Here is a 22,574-nt window from a genome sequence, read left to right on the forward strand (position 1 = left end):
AATGTACCATAATTTCTGTATCCATTCCTCTGTTGAGGGACATCTGGGTTCTTTCCAGCTTCTGGCTATTATAAATAGGGCTGCTATGAACATAGTGGAGCATGTGTCCTTTTTACCGGTTGGAACATCTTCTGGATATATGCTCAGGAGAGGTATTGCTGGATCCTCCGGTAGTACTATGTCCAATTTTCTGAGGAACCGCCAGACTGATTTCCAGAGTGGTTGTACAAGCTTGCAATCCCACCAACAATGGAGGAGTGTTCCTCTTTCTCCACATCCTCGCCAGCATCTGCTGTCACCTGAATTTTTGATCTTAGCCATTCTGACTGGTGTGAGGTGGAATCTCAGGGTTGTTTTGATTTGCATTTCCCTGATGATTAAGGATGTTGAACATTTTTTTCAGGTGCTTCTCTGCCATTCGGTATTCCTCAGGTGAGAATTCTTTGTTCAGTTCTGAGCCCCATTTTTTATCCATTTTTAGGATACCCAAGATATGAGATACAATTTGCTAAACGCATGAAACTCAAGAAGAATGAAGACCAAAGTGTGGACACTGTGCCCCTTCTTAGAATTGGGAACAAAACACCCAGGGAAGGAGTTACAGAGACAAAGTTCGTAGCTGTGATGAAAGGATGGACCATTTAGAGACTGCCGTATCCAGGGATCCATCCCATAATCAGCTTCTAAACGCTGACACCATTGCATACACTAGCAAGATTTTGCTGAAAGGACCCAAATATAGCTGTCTCTTGTGAGACAATGCCGGGGCCTAGCAAACACAGGAGTGGATGTTCACAGTCAGCTATTGGATGTATCACAGGGCTCCCAATGGAGAAGCTAGAGAAAGTACCCAAGGAGCTAAAGGGATCTGCAACCCTATTGTTGGAACAACATGATGTGCTAACCAGAACCCCGGAGCTCTTGTCTCTAGCTGCATATGTATCGAAAGATGGTCTAGTCGGCCATCAATGGAAAGAGAGGCCCATTGGACTTGCAAACTTTATATGCCCCAATATAGGGGAATGCCAGGGCCAAAAGAATGGGAATGGGTGGGTAGGGAAGTGGGGGGCGCTATGGGGGACTTTTGGGATAACATTGGAAATGTAATTGAGGAAAATATGTAATAAAAATATTAAAAATTAAAAAAAAAAAAGAAAACACACAAAAATGCCAAGGGAATTCATGACCAAATGATGCTTCCCACAAAAATTTTCAAATGTTTCCAAGAAGGAGCAAACCTATGTAGCTCACAGCACTGATCCATATTAAATATCAAAATCTACACCAAGTAAGCCAAACACAAACCACTATTCTTAGGGAAGGGGGAAAATAGATGGGGGCGGGGGGGGGGAGGCGGATATTGAGAAGTTAGAAAATAAGCCAGGCATGGCTGAGGCACAATGCCATTCATGAAAATTAATATGTATAAAAGTAATAGCATAAAAAAAGAATAATGGAAAATCATAGGAATATCATGTGATGATGCATTAATTATTATAGTTAATATATTTGAAGTGAATGATTCATGTATCTAATACAGAAAAGATTTTACAAGTTAGTGGCAGTACCCTCAGTAATTGTGGTATGTGAATAAGCGATTATAATAGTTATAATGCTGTATTATTATTGGTTTCTCCTAAGGAATTAATATATTCAGATATTACCTAGATAATTGCAACATGGGCCCATGCAATAAATAACTAGTATATACCTCTTGAATTAGTGGTACCTAGACAAGCTAAGTCTACTTCCCATCATTCAGTCAAAAAGAAAGTAAATGGTGGTCACTCCAGATGAGGCAGGAGGCACAGCAGGATTTTATCTTGCTGTCAGGAAGGGATTGTACATAGTGATTTGTTACTCATCACTGCATGAGATTATCTTTATGACTTTGATTTGGAAACTATGCACATGAATTAGTTAAGAACAAAGAAATGTGTTCAGTTAGAGTTATTAACTCAAAAAAACTTTACCAAAGACTTTTATATGATTTCAAAAGTTTCTATGCAAACTAAATATAAAATTGTAGGAAGAACATTGAGAAGTTGGTATAGTCATTAAGGAGAATTATGAGAAATGACTAAATGAATCTTATGACCTTAAATATATCAGTGATGGAAGCCAAACATGGCTCTTATTTAAAAGAACACCAATCACTCTAGCTACTATGAAATCTGTCCAGCCCCTAATATTGACTAAATGTGGTCTTCAACAATTCCACACACATATAAAAAGTATTCTGATTACAGTCTTCCACACCATTTTATCATCTCCCTTCCATATCTATCAACCCACCCCCATTAAAACCTATTCCATTCCAGATTAGTCAGATTCATTTTTGTCTTGTGACCCATTTAGCTTGTGCAGGGCCACCTATAGGACCATTGGGCTGGAAATATACATTGGAGCCTAGAGGGATCACCAGTAGGTATACACACGGAAACCTTGGGCCCTGTTCTTTCTGAATCGATCAGTGGCAAATATTTCAGCAATGAATGGTGAGTGACCTTGAGACCCTTCTCTACCCATGTCTGACTACTGATGTACACATTTTGTGCAGACCCAATATAGGCATCCATAACTTTGGGGAAGTGACTGAACTGAGGGCTCTAACTTAGACTCAAGTCAAGGAGCTACAGAAAGGGGGTGGAAATTGGATGCCTTTTGAAGGCAGTAGATCCTTAGAAGTGTTACTTTAGACATAATTCTGTCTTGTGGACTTCTACCTTCTGCTCTCTGTCTTCTCTCTTTCTGCTATTTCTCCCCTCTATCACTCTGTAGGTATTCTCTCCACTTTCTACCTTTTCCACTCTCGATTCTATCTTCCTTCTCTCTCTCTCTCTCTCTCTCTCTCTCTCTCTCTCTCTCTCTCTCTCTCTCTCTCTCTCTCATTTCTTTCACTGCTTCCTGTCTGTATCCTCACCCCAATTTTCTTTCTCCCTCTCTTCTGACTTCCATAAAGTGAGCACACATCTGTACCATGTAGTTGGGCCAATGCAATTTGCATTGAAAATCTCAGACCCAACGTAATCATGACATAGAGCCAGAAAACTTGGACTCACCTTGAAAGGCAGAAGTAAACTGTGGCTTGCATCCATTTTAAGCTGAGACATGTATTTTGTCACAGCTACCTAAAACTGATGAAACATGGAAACATTTAAAATCATATTAATATAATTGTATACTAAATACTTCCAGAAGCTTTAGGAAGGTACAGACTGGCAGCATGAATTATAAAGACTTATCACATTGGTTTTTTTATATTCAATTAGCTCATTTAATATGTACAGTATAAGAAGCATAATGTAAAATGCTAAAGAAATCTATTTATTTTGTTTTTCTTCCATTTTATACTCTATGAAGGCAGTGGGTCCTTAGAAGTGTCCCCTGGGTGATTGCATCACACTCTTGTTGGCTTATCCCTTGTCTTCCTTTGATCTACCAAAAAATCAATTTATTTTGTTTATATAAGTGGAGATGATGTCGTGGACTTGGGGTTGTTTAATAAGTATTATAATATCATTCAAAGCAGATTAAAACTATGTGTTTCATTGATCTTATGTATTAAAATTGGAATTTTAATTCCCAATAATAAGATAATAAGATGAAAGCTTTCCATATTCTACAAGGTCAATAGGGAGGTGAGCTTTGTATTGTCAAATTAAATTAATTTAGGTTTAATGGTATCCTTTTAATCTATCTGTTTTTATATTTATTCATTTTATATGTACCAGTATTTTGTCTGTACATATATGCACAATCTGTGTGTCTGGAGCCCAGGGGAATCAGAAGAGGGGGTTGAATCCCTTGAAAAAGAAATTACAGACAGTTGTGGGCCACCTTATAAGAGGGAGAATTGGACCTTAGTCCTATGCAAGAACAAGTATTCTTAACCACTGAGCTATCTCTCCAGCCTTTGACTTTTTAAAATTCTATGAAGCAAATTTTAGAGCTATCTTAGTATTTAACAAACTGTAGATTTTTAAAAAAATTTTTTTGACTTTTTTATTAGATATTTTCTTTATTTACATTTCAAATGTTATCCCCTTTCCTAGCTTCCTCTCCGAAAATCCCCTATCCTCTCCCCCTCCCCCTGCTCCCCAACCCACTCACTCCTGCTTCCTGGCCCTGGCATTCCCCTATACTGGGGTGTAGAACCTTCCCAGGACAGGGACTCTCCTCCCATTGATAATCAACTAGGCCATTCTCTGCTACATATGCAACTAGAGCCACGAGTTCCTCCATGTGTTTTCTTTGATTGGTGGTTTAGTCCCAGAGAGCTCTGGTACTGGTTAGTTCATATTGAACAAACTGTAGATTATTGAAGGATATATTCTTTTTTTTTTTTTTTTTTTTTTTGAGACAGGGTTTCTCTGTATAGCCCTGGCTGTCCTGGAACTCACTTTGTAGACCAGGCTGGCCTCAAACTCAGAAATCCACCTGCCTCTGCCTCCCGAGTGCTGGGATTAAAGGCATGTGCCACCACGCCTGGCTGAAGGATATATTCTTAAAGCAAATGAAAATGTCAGCCAGTTACATCAGTCAACTTCAGCTAATATCAAGTGAATAGAAGATTATACTACATCTATATAAAGGAAATATATCATCAGAAACACAAATGCCCTACTAAGCTAGTTGTCCAGTTAAAAACAAACCATCTACATCATTTTAAATAAAATCTGGCAGTTCATTTTCACAGGTACCTCATACCTTCTTAGGTCAAAAACAAATTAATAGAAAGAACTAAGCCCCTGCTAATGTCCTCTGTCTACTTTCCCCACTAGAATTGAGATAAGCTATTCATTCTCAGACTAGAAGTCCAGAGTAGTAAAATTACTAACAGCCAGTCTTCTCTGCGAGGTCATCTAGTATGCTTTAAAATGAACAAAACGAAACATTGAGTAGTTGTTATACACAGATTTTGTTGGGGGAAAAAAAAGGAAAGTGTCAGAAAAAGTGAGATTTGGATGCAATGTGAGTTTGTGCTCTCCTTGGTACTCAGTTAATAAGGAAAGGGGAAGGGGCCTGCATTCGGGTTATAGAACCTGTCCTCTGTGCTCAGTCATCATGGCTGCCCTTCTAGGCTGATGCCCCACCTTGCAAGGTCATGAAATAAGACTGCATTGGTTTTTGCTACACTGACTAACTAGTACTTTTATTATGAAATGAAGGTCTCTTTCTCCCATTTATCTCACTCGTATTTTTAATTCCTAAATGCCTTTCCATGTTGTTGAATGGAGCTTTCTGAATCTCCTTTGATTTGAGGTCTGCCCAAATAATGAAGAGCTCCTTGCTGCAGACAACTCTATTAAGTGTAAGGATTTTATTTTATTTTTTTCAGTATGTTCAGGTAAATAATGGATACGGATTTCTTAAGACTGACAGTAAACCAGGTGGTAAAATTGTCTTGGGAGTTGGCAGACAAGAAGAGCAGTGAAGTGGGATAAATACACAGATATATGATCTCAAAGTGCCAGGGAGGGGACAGAAAATAAGAAGGAACAGGATCTGTGCATAGACACGTGGTATAAGAAGATACAGTACAAAAAGAGAGGCAATAAGCTAAGGGCTAGGGAAATATCCATCATTTCAAAGTCCTTTAGGGCAGCCGGAGTCTCCTCAAGGATGAATACTATTTTCCTATAGAACAAAGGAAGCAGGATGTTCCTAGGTAGATGAGAAAGAGAGAAAATGCCTTCTTCATAAATGAATCACAAGCATTCAGAAGATGAGACTGTAAGTTACACATACAATTTATCCCCAAAAGCTCACATAGTGCAGGTTAGACCCCAGCTGATTGGGTGATTGAAAAGATGCTGTGAGGATTAGTCTGTTGAATATATTGGTTATTTTTTCTCATTGCAATTTCAAAATACCTGACAAAAGCAACTTAAGGAAGGGAAAGAGTAAGGGTTTATTTTCACTCAGAGATACAGCTCATCTTGCCCAAAATGACATGGAGGTGAAGTGCACAGGCAGCTTGCTGTGCAGAAGTTCCACTTCCCCTACACGCTGCTCCCTCTGCAGCAAGAGCAGGGCTTCCTCCTCCTCCTCACTGGCCTCTCCCAGAGGAACCAGGTCTGTCTTGGTTCCATAAAGGCATCCCTTAAGGAAAACACTCCAAGGAGCCACAGATACCAACTTGAGTAGACAAATGGACACCTCCCTTGTCTCGGTGTCACTGAGGAGGATGGCACTCTCACTGATAAAAGGCTAAACACTTCCCAGGTGTTAGAAGAGAAGAGAGTCCTTAGAAGAGAATCCAAATCTTTGGGAAGATTTGGGTCCCACGTTCAGATCATGAAAGGGGGGTAATCAGAGGCCACAGACAGCTATAGCCAGCCATAAAATACACACTAGTTCCTTATTTTTTCAAGGTTATTTTATTTTATTTATTTATTTATTTATTTATTTATTTATTTATTTATTTATTTTTTGGTTTTTCGAGACAGGGTTTCTCTGTATAGCCCTAGCTGTCCTGGAACTCACTTTGTAGACCAGGCTGGCCTCGAACTCAGAAATCCGCCTGCCTCTGCCTCCCGAGTGCTGGGATTAAAGGCATGCACCACCACGGCCCGGCGGTTATTTTTTTTTTAATTAGGTATTTTCTTCATTTACATTTCCAATGCAATCCCAAAAGTCCCCCATACCCTCCCCCCACTCCCCTACACACCCACTCCCACTTCTTGGCCCTGGCATTCCCCTGTACTGAGGCATAAAAGTCTGCAAGACCAATGGGCCTCTCTTTCCAATGATGGCCAACTAGTCCATCTTTTGATACATATGCAGTTAGAGACACGAGCTCTGGGGGGGTACTGGTTAGTTCTTATTGTTGTTCCACCTATAGGGTTGCAGACCCCTTTCGCTCCATGGGTACTTTCTCTAGCTCCTCCATTGGGGGACTTGTGATACATCCAATAGCTGACTGTGAGCATCCACTTCTGTGTTTGCTAGGCCCCGGCCCAGCTTCACAAGAGACAGCTATATCTGGGTCCTTTCTGCAAAATCTTGTAGGTGTATGCGATGGTGTGAGGTTTTGGAGGCTGATTATGGGATGGATCCCTGGGTATGGTAGTCTCTAGATGGTCCATCTTTTCTTCTCAGCTCCAAACTTTGTCTCTGTCCTTACATGGGTGTTTTGTTCCCAATTCTAAGAAGGGGCAAAGTGTCCACACTTTGGTCTTCCTTCTTCTTAAGTTTCATGTGTTTTGCAAATTGTATCTTGTATCTTGGGGATTCTAAGTTTCTGAGCTAATATCCACTTATCAGTGAGTATATATCATGTGAGTTGTTTTGTGATTGGGTTACCTCACTCAGGATGATGCCCTCCAGGTCCATCCATTTGCCTAGGAATTTCATAAATTCATTCTTTTTAATAGCTGAGTAGTACGCCATTGTGTAAATGTACCACATTTTCTGTATCCATTCCTCTGTTGAGGGACATCCGGGTTCTTTCCAGCTTCTGGCTATTATAAATAAGGCTGCTATGAACATAGTGGAGCATTTGTCCTTATTACAAGTTGGAACATCTTCTGGGTATATGCCCAGGAGGGGTATTGCTGGATCTTCTGGTAATACTATGTTCAATTTTCTGAGGAACCACCAGACTGATTTCCAGAGTGGTTGTAAAGCTTGCAATCCCACCAAGAATGGAGGAGTGTTCCTCTTTCTCCACATCCTCACCAGCATCTGCTGTCACCTGAATTTTTGATCTTAGCCATTCTGACTGGTGTGAGGTGGAATCTCAGGGTTGTTTTGATTTGCATTTCCCTGATGATTAAGGATGTTGAACATTTTTTCAGGTGCTTCTCAGCCATTCGGTATTCCTCAGGTGAGAATTCTTTGTTTAACTCTGATTAAACAATTAAAAAATGGGGCTATTTGATTTTCTGAAGTCCACCTTCTTGAGTTCTTTATATCTATTGGAAATTAGTCCCCTATCTGATTTAGGATAGGTAAAGATCCTTTCCCAATCTGTCGGTGGCCTTTTTGTCTTATTGACTGTGTCTTTTGCCTTACAGAAGCTTTGCAATTTTATGAGGTCCCATTTGTCGATTCTTGATCTTATAGCACAAGCTATTGCTGTTCTATTCAGGAATTTTCCCCCTGTGCCCATATCTTCAAGGCTTTTCCCCACTTTCTCCTCTATAAGTGTCTCTGGTTTTATGTGGAGTCCCTTGATCCATGGAAAGATCTCCAATGCTCATGGATTGGCAGGATTAATATAGTAAAAATGGCTATCTTGCCAAAAGCAATCTACAGATTCAATGCAATCCCCATTAAAATTCCAACTCAATTTTTCAACGAATTAGAAAGGGCAATCTGAAAATTCATCTGGAATAACAAAAAAACCTAGGATAGCAAAAACTCTTCTCAATGATAAAAGAACCTCTGGTGGAATCACCATGCCGGACCTAAAGCTGTACTACTGAGTAATTGTGATAAAAACTGCATGGTACTGGTATAGGACAGACAAGTAGACCAATGGAATAGAATTGAAGACCCAGAAATGAATCCACACACCTATGGTCACTTGATCTTTGACAAGGGAGCTAAAACCATCCAGTGGAAAAAAGACAGCATTTTCAACAAATGGTGCTGTCACAACTGGTGTTTATCATGTAGAAGAATGTGAATTGACACTAGTTCTTAATAAGCACCATAAAGATACTCCTTAGGTCACAAGAGTTCTCTTCCCAGCTGTGTGATGCTGCCTGAACAAATTGTATCATATTTGAAAAATGACTTGCCTTGTCACCTCCCCGTCACTGTAAAATCTCAAACTATGCTGTGTGGTGGCTCATGCCTTTAATCCCAGCACTTGAGAGGCAGAGACAGGAGGATTTCTGAGTTTGAGGCCAGTCTGGTCTACAGTGTGAGTTCTAGAACAGCAAGGGCTATACAGAGAAACCCAGTCTTGAAACCACCCTGCCCCCCCCCCCGCAAAAAAAGTGCAAGCCTTCTAGGCTTGGGGTAGAACTCCTGTCCTACAGATGGGAAGGTTCACAATCAGAGTCTGACTCATAGCTATAATAAATATTCTTATTCATAATTGCATCAGAGCTCTGCAGTTCTTGAGCTCTCCTGGGGTTCCTGTGGAATTTGGGACACAACAGTAGCAGGAGCTTAAGATGGCTGGTCACATGAGAATCTCAATTAGGAAGAAGAGGAAGATCTGTGCTTTCTCATTTTGATTCACTCTAGGATTAGCTCAGGGAATAGTAGCCTCACATTTAGAATGGATCTTCCCATCTCATTTAACCAAATCTGGAAATGCTATCACAGTCACTTACAGGTTGAGAGCTTTGTGTCCTTACTACATCCTTCTAGATTCTGTCCAGTTGACACTATTAAATGACAGTGAAGAACCTAATGAGCAGGTAATAGGTCTAGACTATTTGTAGGGCATGGGTCATTGGAGGCATGCTATGCTGGTTTTGAATGAGAAATGTATGCTGAGATATTTGAACCTAATCCCCAGTTGGTGATGCTGTTCACAGTTTTGTCTTGTGTCTTCTTTTCTGTGCATCATGCTTAAGGTTAAAGATGGGTGCTCTCTCAGCTTTCTGCTCTGGGAGACCATCATCATGCTGTTCCCACCATTAAGGACTCTAACCCTCTAGAACTGTGAGCAAAAAATAAATTTTCCTACAAGGTGCCTTAGTCATGTTGTTCCACCATAACAAGAAAGCTAATACAGATGATATGGGAAAGCATGCCTTGTCTGATTCCTCTCTTTCTATTTCCTTCTCTGTGTATGTTTCTGTCTTTGACTTTCTATCTGTTTCTGTCTCTCTGTCTCTCCTCCTGCCCCTGTCTTTCCTCACCTCAGTTGTTTTTGAACTTGCAGTGTTTATATCACTTTCTTTGGGATGCCAGAATCACAGGCATTGCTGTCCCACTCAAGCTTAGGGTGAGTCTCTGAATCCTAATGCTTATCTGTGAAGGCACCCTAACTGTTCCTATAGAAATCTTCCAAAAGAAGTCTGCCTTTCTCCAAAAGTTAACATTTCTCTTTGCAGTAAGGTATTAGATAAATCACATGTGTCAAGTTCTTATGAATAATTTTATCATGAACACCACCAACTTTCTATAATAATATGTCAGACTTACAAAGTAGTTTCCGTTAAAATTGCACACTTATACAAAAAGAAGCCCAGTATCAATTTTTTTTTCTTAACAAGAACTTTCAGTTTCAAATTCTGTGAAGTGAAATTGAATGACATAATACACCTTTTAAACATAGCTAATTTTTCAAGAACTAAACATTAAATAGGAGCATGTGCTCTTTGTGGGATTATGCCCAATTTTCTACTGTGGAACATGTGACATAATTACCAGGTAAGATGCTTAGGTCTATAATAAAAATATACTCACATTTTACATTTTAAAATCAAGAAACAATTAAGCTGTGAATTTCATGCTACTATTACCTCTAGCATAATTGCCAGACAATTTTCAGGCCATAAATAACCCTACAATTACTTAATGCTTTTTATGGTCTGTAGTCTACATGGCAACAATTACATTATTACAGAATAATTACATGAATTACTTTATTTGTAATCGCCATAAAAAAGCATTATTCTACCACTTTGTTCAAAGCACAAAGACTGAACACAATACATGTAATGCTGTGTAGTTGATCTATTATTAGGGAATTAGCCCTCCACCCCTTGTCTTATATTTGAAGAAGCACATATATGAGTCACAGTGGGTCTTTTGTCAAATGTTCTTTTTGTGCTTTAAAACATAGTTGGTAAAACAAGACAAAGCAAACTTCTTAATTCATTTCATTATTTTCTTCTACAAGTCATGATACAAGAATGCTCTATAAAACACTAAATGCTCTGAATGCAGTCTTAGGGACACATTAATTACAGACTATGTGTTATAGTCAATAGGCTCTGAACAGCTAGGTGTAACTATAATATGTTGATATACCCGGGACACAAGGATATTTGAATGGACCTAAAAATTAACGTATAATTTTATCAGAATAAGAGGTTTAATTAATTTTAATGAGTTTAAAAGCAATTGCTTCATTCAAATTAGATATACAAGCAATCAAATGAGGATGAGCCAGGTGGAAACACTGTCATTTTATGTTGATTTGGTAGTCATGTCCCTGTTATAATAATCATTTTACTGCAAACCAATTTCATTTGGGGGCTAAGGTAATTTCTGTCTGTGGGAAGAAGATTTCCTATGTCTTTCTCTGACAAGGGAAAACAGAACACGGTGTCTCATCTACATGTTGACAGATAGCAGATGTTTATTCTCAGGAGAGAGAAAGTCTATGCAGAAATCTCAGTTACTGTTAAATTCCTATTCCTGAGATTGGGAAGAGTTTTATTGCTTACGCATTGTATCCATGCACATATGTGTACACATTTGTGTATGTGAATGAATACATACATATATATATATATATATATATATATATATATATATATTTGTGCATATTTATATGCACACACACACACACACACAGACAGAGAGAGAGAGAGAGAGGTTCAAAATCAAGGACTACAGGCTTCAGAATTCTCTTTGGCACAGAAGATAACATTTTTTTTAATTCAGTTCTTCTGAAGATTGCAAGGCTCATATACTGATTGAATAAGGATTATTTACAATATGCATAGAAACCTGATTTATTCAAAGTACATAATTTCAGTATTCAGTTTATTCAAAAATATTTGATAAAATGGTTGACCTTGGAACCATGGTCCATAAAAGGGATATTTGAAATTACTACAATAGACCTTTGGATTCGAAAATATCCAAGTACACATAGGGAAGACTTTTTTTTTTTACAGTGGACAATATATAAATCTACAACATATGCTTTCAAATAGTTATGATGCTGTAATTTTCACATATTTGTATCTAGACCTCTGACAAAAACAGTGTTTTAGAAATTTAAATAAAGGGAAGATAGTAAGATTGGTCTTGGTGCCAGGATACTTTGAAGTGCTTGTAACAGCCACATCTAGTATTACAATCAGAATGTCATGCTGTGCCATCTATTTTTCAGCATACTTCTGCCTGTGAGCTTCTGGTTCTATGTAGTTGACAATGGAAATGTGTGGCAGAACTGTTCACGAGAGTAAAGAATGGCATTAGGGCATCCAATACAAGAGCTCTACACCACCTAACGCGTCACAACATTGTTTAATTTTGTGTGCAAAGTGACAGTGCCAGTAGCACTCAGGTATTGATGTGATGGCTCTGTTCTGTAATCCCAGCATTCAGCAAACTATAGCAAAAAGATCACAAGTTTGAGACAAGCTTGAACTGTGTATTCAGTTAAGTATACAGTGAGTATTCACCTTAAAAATTAAGTAAATAAATGAAATATATGGTTAGAAGTAATTAGAAAGGATTAGCATAAGTTTTTTTTTTTTTTTTTAAAAAAAAAAAGGACTGCATGGCATCTTCAGAACAACACACTTGGAAAATCAGGGAGACATGTAGGTGCAAGGCACATGTTAGAATCAAATATATAACAATAAAAATAAGCTAAACATTTTTAGAAGGTAGACAATAGCAGCAAGAAATCTGCATGGTGAGAAATTTAAGAGACCTTTGCACTAGGTCTTTGTGGAAGTTGACTTGGAGAAGTGTTTTATCTTCATTTCTATACTTAATCCTTTTCACCTCAGAGATGTTAATTCGCTGAAACTCAGTTGAATTCTTGATAATACCATGTTAAAAATGCATTAGATGAGTCTTATAGAATCACCTGTGTGTGACCTGGGTGGGGAGGGAGCATTCAGAGAATGTGGCAGGGTAGACAAGAGACCTTGGAAAACCATGAAGCTTGGTGAGCATGTGGGAAAAGTCAAACCAAGTACCAAACCCACAAAACCTCACTGCTTACCCATTCTTAATCTCAATTGTCAAGATCTGTTCTTACCCATGACACCTGTAGCCTTGTTAATGGGCCAGGTAACCAGACATAATGATTTCCTGGATGGTGCTCTGAATGTAATGCACCTTCAGATAATTCTGCTGAGTGGCTGTAATAATCAAGACCAAATCTAAACCTCTATATCATACTAGAAGCTCTGCATTAATTATTAATCTTCATCACATCCAACCTGTAGTGAAGCCATACTTTACTTAAGGCACAGAAAGTATGTGGTCTCCCAGAGGTTTAGCATTTACCCTCTCTCAGATAGATATTGGAAGGAGTGGTCTCATTCAGAGTAACCACAAACACTATGCCAATTTTAATTCCCTATAACATTTCCTTGTGCTTAAATTTAACACATAATTCTCAGAAAGGACTGCAAAGGTATCAGGAATGGGAAGCAGAAAATAAATGCTGCCTTTCCAGTGAATACAGGGCATTGATTATTACAGATGTGATTCCAAAGCTTTCAGATAAGCTGTTATTTATACCCACAGATGTTTTCTCTTTATAAACCACATCAAAGAGCCTGCAGATAATGTATGGAAATTTCTATAGCCCCTTGTCTCATAATTCCCAAGGATGCATTGCTGATAGAATTTCAAATAAACTTGTTTTTTAAGTATATGATTTAAGAAGTTTCTTAAAGATCTATCCATATAAAAGCACATTTTATCATCTGTGTTTCAAGAATTATTTGCTTCTGAAATGCTTAAAAATTGGTTGGAACTGAATATTTTACGACTTTGATTTTTTTTATGAAGCTGATAAAATATAATGCATACTGATTAATGCTTTCATAAAAGGTATGAGAACATTTCATTATGGTTGACTCATTTGATATGCAACTGAATTTCCAATATTTACATTTTAAGACAATGTTATATTCTGTGACTCACCTCTTATTAATTTTCTTTTATGCTGCAGGAGATGGCCACTTTTTTCAATTACTATAGTATCTCCATTCGTTTTTATTAGCTAAAATTGTTAGAAAACTAAACACAACTAGTGTATTTGGCCTTGTCCATCAGGACGGGTATTTTTCTTTTAGAACAGTGGTTCTCAGCCTTCCTAATGCTGTGACTCTTTAATATAGTTTTTAATATTGTGGTGACCTCCAACCATAAAATTATTTCATTATTGCTTCATAAATGTTATTTTCCCACTGTTATTAAATAAAATGTAAATTATATGTGTTTTCCAATGATCTTAGGAAGCCCCTATGAAAAGGCCATTCAATTTCCCCCAACAGTTTGAGAACCACTGATTGAGAAAATGGCAGACTCATTTCTCATTTCTCATTTCTGGGTCTGTGCATACCAAGGTCCCAAATTTGTATTCCTGGACTTTTGAAAATGCAATCATTATAGAATCAAAGATAAAAATTTACCTAGACAAGCTAACACTACTGAAATCCTTCCCATTTTAAAAATGTGTTTGTGTTTTTTACTTAAAACATTATGGCCCAAGAATTTTTCTTTCCTGGAAAATGTAACCTTGCATTACAGAAAAAGTTCAAATATGTTGATGTGTAAATGTCTATAGACTTTTCAGCCTTTCACCAAGTTAAAATAGAGTCCCCTCTCAAAGCTATACTCCATGCTCCTCCATAGACTCCAAACTACAAAAATTACCCTGTACACAATTATTTTTTACCCCTACATGTTTCATGGTGTTTCAAAGGGTGGTGATGAACCACATATTAGCATAGAGGCAATGTGACCCACAGTGGAAAGTCATCAATTGTGTGATAAACAGGGTAGTCAACCATTGGACAGAGCATGGGGGTCCCCAGTGTAGGAGTTGGAGAAAGGAATGAAGGAGCTGAGGGAATTTGCAGTCCCATGAAGGGAGCAACAGTGTCAACGAGCCAGATCTCCTGGAGCTCCTGGGGACTGGACCACCAACCAAAGAAACACTTAGAGGGACCCATGGCAATGGCCTTGTTGAACATCAGTGGGAGGAGAGGCCCTTGGATGGGTACTTGATGCCCCAGTGTAGGGGAATGCCTGGGTGGGAACACATGAGTGGGTGGGCAGGTGCCGGAGCACCCTCATAGAGGCAGGGGGAGAAAGGATGGGTTAGGAGAGACCTGGAAAGGGGAAAACATTTGAAATGTAAATAAAGAAAATATCCAATAAAAAATACAAAAAAGAAAAACCCAGGGTGATGTTATATTTTTATAGAATAAATGCAACTTCTGCTGGTTTCTTGAGGTAACCAGTAACTATATCTTGTTTACTTTTCAAATTATTTTAATCAGGCAATAAATTATGACAGCTCTTCTAATAGAGGGTATTGACATCTTTTATAATAATCATATTTGCCAAATTGAACCAAAAGTCCTCTGAGAAGAACTTCAAGGAGGTTGGTAGCCTCGCTGAGCTCAGCCTGCATCCCCGTGGCCTTAGGGCTTGCTTTTTATGAAAGTGAAATAATGGCCATTTAGTGGGTGAACCAGCTGTTAATAGCTATGAAATTATTCTGAAATAAGAAATTAGTTATACATTATATTCTGTAACAAAATACAATAAACAGGCTTTTATATGTTTACATTCAAGTTAATCTTCATTCTCTTTAGACAAAGAGTTATAGGTTGTATATTATTTTAAAAGCTAGAAGGTAAGTTTCATAAACTATACCTAACATTGGCAATATGGATGCAGCTGGCACCTTATGGTATGGACTTTTGAAAGTAGAGTGCTCATAATTCTACAGATGAGATATATCAAGGTCAAAAAAGGAAAGGCATGCTGATACCGTACATTAAATGGAAAATAATTTATTCAATATATCACATTGACACAAGCTATCACAGGTCAAGAGAAATATGCCTTATAAAGAAAATTTGAGGGGTAAATATTCTTTTTGTGCAAATGGCCTTATTTGTTGATGGCTTTATCTTATTCTTATGTCAGAAGAGGGCAATGATGTCATAAGTTTGTATTACTAACATTTCATGTTATTTTCCTCTGTGTGTCTGTTGTGGGTGTGTCTGTGTATGTGTTTGGTGCTTGTGTGTGAGCTACCTGATGCATGTTCACATTTGTATGCACATGGTAGCCAGGACAGCATGTCAAGTGCCTTTTTCTATTGCTGCCTCTTTGTTTTTAAAAGTGTTGCACGCAAAGCTAAATGTGCTTTATTTACTAATCATTTATTTATTCTTTAAGTATGTCATACATCTATACAAAATATATTGATCCTCATTCCTCTTAGCTCCTCCCAAATTCCTTCCCATGTCATCCTTAACTCTATGTCCTCTTCTTTGCTTTCAGTCCACGGAATGCAGTTAGTGTTGTTACAAGCGTGTGGTGGCATCTGTAAACTTTGTCCATTTTAACTTTTTAAAATATGTTTTTACTTATGAAACAATTATAATTACATTATTTCTCTTCTTTTCTCCCAGTTCTAAAATTTCTCCTTTGTCAGACATCCTTATTCTCATTTAAATCTGTTGCCTCCATTTCTTTAGTGTTTCAAACACACACACACACACACACACACACACACATGCACACGCATGCACACACATGCACACACACACACAGATTCATAGTAGAAAGGGACTTATAGGGGAGAAAATATTTTAAGAGCCAGAGGAACAGGACATTTGCTGTGAAATCTTTGCCTCATAAAATATGTTAGAAAACCTACATTAAAAAAGACCTGGACAAGGATCACATCTTTTAATTTAATTTAATTTAATTCTATTTTAATTTAAAATCTCTTCACTGAATTTGGAATTCCCTGTTTCAGCTACGCAGGCTAGCCATTGATCTAAATAAATCTGTCTATCCCTGCTTCCTTAAGTAAGTACTAGGGATTGTAATTAATAGCCTCATGCTTCTCTAGCAAGTTCTCTTTACTAATTAAATCTTTTCTGCATCTCAATATTTGCTAGTTTATAAATAATAATGTGTCAAGATAAAAGTTTCATTGAACAAGAACCATGTCCTTCACGTATGTAGAGATGACTTCATACATTTCATCAATGCTCTGAACAGGCAGCATGTCCTTAACACATGTAGAGATGACTGCACATATTTATTGTCTTTGTGAGAATTGCCAGTGCTCTGCGACCTTCAAACAAAGGTCATCTTTAGGGCATTAGATAATTTATACAATGTTACATTACAAATTTTATTGAAATCCTATGAGATATAAGTACTATTATTATTTATTGATGAAGAAACTGATCCTAGGGACAATGTTTATATGTCAAGTAATACCAAGTCAGTTTAACAGTAGTCCCAATTCTGTTAATTTGCACCCTTTGGAATACATATGGACAGGATGGAAAGACACTTGTACTGGCTCAATGGGCTTGCACATAAAGTTGCTTAGAGTGACCAGGTTGTGGCATCTCCTTTATTTGGAAGAGACCTAGATCATCAAGAACTATAATAATAAATGGGATTTTTTTAGCTCCTAAAAGATTATTAACAATGTTTGGTTATTTCACCTCTCAAAATACATGGTAATTTGAATGCTAAATTCATCTACAATTTTACACTTGGAAAAACCTGCAAGTAGTAGTTGATTGAGTTTTTCAGAGGTAAATAGATATTAAGTAAAATGGAAGTTGGAACCCTTAGTAGAACAGAGAGCTCTTTTGCTGGTCAATACATATAAAGTTAAGAAACACATTTTGAGCACTCATTTCTATATAAGGTGCTGTTCCAAAAGCTGGGGGCACAACAATTAAAAGATAAACATATTTGTTTAATTTGGATCTTTAATGTTAAAGAGCATAGACTACATAAAGAAGTAAAATGGAAAGGTAGGGGGAGGGAATGCATCTGACAATAACTTGGCTTCGGCTTGAGCGGTCTGATCTTAGGTCAAAGCCATCACTGATTCTCAAAAGTTCCTTACATTCATGGTTAGGTAGATGGAGATGAAGCCTGGAATGGGGGTTGGAGACAGGTCAGTGAGTAAAATACTTGCTATACAAGCAGGAGGGCAAAACATTACATCTGATTCCATGAACCCACATTACATTGGTAATGGTAGCACATGACTGTAATCCCAGAACACCTATGGTGGTGGGAGGGAGAGACATAAGAATTCTTTGAAGTGTACACAACAGTGAACAAGAAATAAAGTGAAAGGTAAGGACCAATAACCAAGGATCTCCTCATGTATGCTGTGATATGCACACTTTAAACACAGCAACACATACATACACTGTGCACACACATAAAGTTACAGAGACACATGCATGTACATCACTCCCCCCCATAAACACACACACACAGCACACACACACACACACACACATACACACACACACATACACACACACATGAGATATTTTTAATGTCTGAAGTGCTAAAACCATGACCAGGTTGGTGATTTAAGTGGAGTAGTAACCGTATTTAGGAATAATTTAATAAGAGGATATTAGGTGGGGCCATTCCTTCACAGTCATCTGTAATAAGGGAAGGGCACAGCAGAGGAATGAGTCTCCAACAGTAATCCCACTGATACTTCAGATCTGAGTTGTCATGAAGAAACTGAAGACCTAACACAAGAGATTAAAGACACGTTGCTCTAAGGCCAGATGAGAGCCGAGGCTATGGCAGGCTGGACACTGGATGCCAATTTCCGAATTCTACACACTGTGTTCTGAAAGTCTATAGACATAATACATTCTACAAAAATCCCATCTGTGGAAAATGCCTAAGTACATGCTTCCATTTTATTTTCCATATTGAATTGAAGACAAGGCATGCTATGTGGCTGATTTCTTCGCTATATTTAAGTCCTTCTCACTAAGAAATAATGTTCTCAGGTTAATAGATACTTATTAAAGCATTGCACCTAGTATGAAATGTAGATGGAAAAGATTTTCTACCAAACTATTGTAAAAAATAGTAACAGCTGTGGGAGTTGGAAGCAGAGAGGCTGAGCTTGGTGAGAAGCACCAGGGGCCCATGCAGAAGTGGCAGCACCCGGGTGCCACGCACTCCGGCTGAGTCAGCTTGACAGGCCAAGAGGCCTGGAAGCCACTCACAAGGCAGAGAGTATCACGGAAACTCACCTCCTGGAGTCTGGCGTTCTCTTTAACCCATATACTCATACCCTATTCCCATGTTAGTCTGGTGTATGGGTCCACGTGCTCTCTTTTAGTATTATCTTATTATAAGTGCCTTTTAAGATTGAATTCTGACATAGCTAAGCCTTCACCAGTGTTCCAACGCCCTAGAAAGTCCTTGAGCAGACCATGGGCTTGGAATTCAGTAAGAATGTTGCCTATTCAGTGACATTCAGAATTGCCTCTGGTATTATACTATCACTTTGAATAAAAGCTAAGTCACTGCCCTACACAGGAATTTACCATCATCTAGGAAGAAGGAAGTTTGAGACCTAAGGAAGAACCAAAGTAGATACTTAGAACTATAGATAGCTGAGTTACACCCATACACAAGTATTTACAATGGCCTAGGGGGAAGGTGGACTATACACTAGACTAAAATAGGAACTATGGCAAGGGCACAAAGCCCTTGACCCTGGCATCTAAGATTATGTGGATCTTAGGTGGAGCTCTTTTTGATCCCAGTTGTTAACAATGAATTCTATCCCAGGTGGCTCCTGTCAGACCTTCTGTGTTTGGTATTCCTCTGTTTTGTGTAAGAATCCAGTAACCTCTTTGTACCTTGCTGGTGTGTCACCCAACTTCCCTATTTTCTTCTGTATAAAAAGTTTGATGCTTGATTTGACAAATTACATTCAGATTCTACACAACATCTCCTGTGTGCATCTGTCTGTCATTTCATCCAACGCTTTGCTCACCTGCAACTAGAGACCCGTTGCACTCAGACAAAGGGACCAAGAGGGTCTGTGGCACCCAGGGAAGCCGGGGCTGGTTGAGTCTGAGAGGCAGCAGTGAGCCTCTGGGTCGATGCTTGGCAGACAAGGCAGTGTGGTCTGGAGGTCCCAAGTGAGGATGATGGAAGTCACTGAGGCCTGACAGAAGGAGGAAGGAAAGTCTGATGGCAGCCCGGCTGAGCCAGGCTTTGGACAGCCGATAGACAGATGAGCCCTCTTCAGCAACTCTGAGGAGTTTGTACACAGGTGAGCAAGGAGGATGTACTCAAAAATTGGCCTCAGGAAGTGAATGAGATTGCCTTAGTGATTGTTGTTGACAATGTTCCTCATGTGGGACCGGACCTGCTTGAGAAACTCCAAAATGTCATCCAAGTTTGGGGAAATCAGAAATGACTGTTACCCTGGAAAGGAAGAAAAAATTTAAAAAAAGGTACATCTTTCTGGAATATGCTTCTTCAGTCCCTGCTGTAGATGCAGTGAAAAACGTGAATGAGTACAAGCTGGAAAATCAGCACACATTCCGGGTCAACCTACTTACTGATTTTGTTAAGTACATGGAAACAGAGATGAGTGGGACATTCCAGAGAATCAGCCTTTCAAAGACCTGGGAAATTTGTGTTACCAGCTAGAAGAGGCACAGTGTAGAGATCAGTACAGTGTGATTTTTGAGAGTGAAAATCAGACATCTGTCTTCTGCAATGATGTCAAGGACCCAGTATCAATTGAAGAAAGAGCGAGTTGGGCGGATGTTTTGCCTGGTGACATGGTTCTACTTGCCCCACAGACAGAGACATGTGTGCGCTGGCTGATCCCCTAAGTGCACCTACCTGGCCACTTTCCATCAGCGGGGTATCAACCTCTAGGGAGGGAACAAGTTCAAGCAGATCCAGAGGTTTAGCCACCAAGGCATGCAGCTCATCAATTTCTCTCCTGTGAAAGATACCTGGTGACTTTCAGCACACTGATGGATACTCAGAATGACCGTCAGGCCATTGTCATCTGGGACATCTTCACAAGCATAAGAAGAGAGAGGCCTTCATTGTGAATACTCAGCCATCTGGCTCATCTTCAAATAGAACCATGATAGCAAATTCTTTACAAGCCCTAGATACTCTTAGCATCTATGAAACACCTTCTATGGGCCTTTCAGACAAGAAGAGATTGAAGATCTCTGGAATAAACAATGTTTCTTGGTATCCAGGTGCCTTTTGGGTGCTGGAAAAAAAAGGTATTCTAACCAGGGTGACCCTGATGCAGCTCTCCTATCAGGAGATCCAAGTGAGATTCAGTGTATTCTACGCAAGCTGTAATGGCAGAATCATGGAGATTACCTGTGTCTAAAAGTGGACAGAACTCTGTAAGGCACACAGGTTGTTGTTACACATTTTGAAATCTTCTGAATAAGGGAAAAGCAGGTATATGTTGGTGTTCAGATGAAAGAAACCATCATAGCCTTTGCCTGGGAACCTGATGGCAGCAAGTGTGCTGTGCTTCATTGTGAGATCCCTTGAATATCTGTCTGCTTCTACCACATGAAGAGCAACTGGAAGATCAAATTCATCAAGATGTTTGACAAGCAGCAAGCAAACACCATCTTCTGAAGAACAGCAAGGACTGTTTTTGCTAGCTGCTATGGAAACCAAGGCCTCAGATGATCCTCAGCCAGGATCAGATAAAACAAATGAGAAAGGATCTGAAGAAATACTCTAATATCTTTGAGCAAAAGGATCATTTGGGCCAATCCAAAGCCTCAAAAGAACTGGTAGAAAGAAAGCAGACCATGATGGAGGACATTCCAAAAAATGGCCCAGGAACTCTATATGAAGCAGAAGAGTGAGCGTCTAGAGCTATGGGGAGAGGTGGACACTGGTGAGCTGGACAGAAACATGAATGACTGGGAGGAAGAGACCACTGAGATTTTTGTCACTGAGGAGGTTGTTCCTCTGAGAAGTCAGGAGGGACCTCAGTACTGTGTGTCACTGTGCTGTGCCCAAGATCCAAGGCTACCCTTCATAGAGAGCCTTGGGCTCAGTTCTCACCTGTACTTTCTTGATCTGGACAGTGAGTGCACCCAGGGTTCTTTCAGTCCCAGATTCACTTTGAGCCTCTGCTCTCAAATTGCCCTGTTTGGGAATTTTATCAGCCATGTCTGCTTTGGGGCCTCACTGCAGCGCTCCTGGAGGCTCCTTTAACTCCTGTTGCTGTCCTTGAGGTTTCCAGGGCCTCCACCTGCAGCTCAGAGGAGCTTCCATTCACAGACTTGTTGATCCTGTGGGCCAGTGTCCTGGAGACCATCAGGGAATCTGCACACCCACCAGAAGCTGTGGAGTTACCCCAGTAACTCACACCAGTTCAGATCATGGCTAGGCCTCTGGGCAGGTAGGATGTGAAAAAACAGCAACATTTGCATGTCCAAATAGGAATTAATTATGGATATTAAAACATATATCAAAACTATAACTAGGAAAAATGAATGAAATAAAATTGCTTATACTAGCCTCAAGCATTTTTTTTGTCTTTTATTCCCATATGCTTGCTGTCTCTTATCACATGAAAAAATTGTAATTAATTCTCTGATTTGGAAAAATATATATTAATTCTCTGCTTGGGTTTACGGGTATATCTTGCAATTGACTAATATCTCTTTCATATCTAAGTATTTGAAGTCCAAAGAGCATGGTCTTATTGTTGCTTGACTTTTCCCTTTAAATACAACGGCTTCCATAGTGGCCATGATGCAAGCTATGAAGCGGGCAGGCACATGTGATTGTTGCAAAGATTGCCATATCCTGAGTCGTGAACTCCTTTGGTTTGTAACATGTTG

The 22,574-nt window shown here is 39.1% G+C and overlaps 2 pseudogenes; both read left to right on the forward strand.

Annotated features, from left to right (window-relative positions):
* The first annotated feature begins 15,572 nt into the window (after positions 1 to 15,572).
* LOC110307305 (eukaryotic translation initiation factor 3 subunit B-like) lies at positions 15,573 to 21,351 on the forward strand (annotated as a pseudogene).
* Positions 21,351 to 22,140, forward strand: LOC147001101 (uncharacterized; annotated as a pseudogene).
* Positions 22,141 to 22,574: the final 434 nt, after the last annotated feature.

The sequence above is a fragment of the Mus caroli genome, unplaced genomic scaffold, assembly GCF_978045245.1.
Source record: "Mus caroli unplaced genomic scaffold, Mus_caroli_1 scaffold_14, whole genome shotgun sequence".
Lineage (NCBI taxonomy): Eukaryota > Metazoa > Chordata > Mammalia > Rodentia > Muridae > Mus > Mus caroli.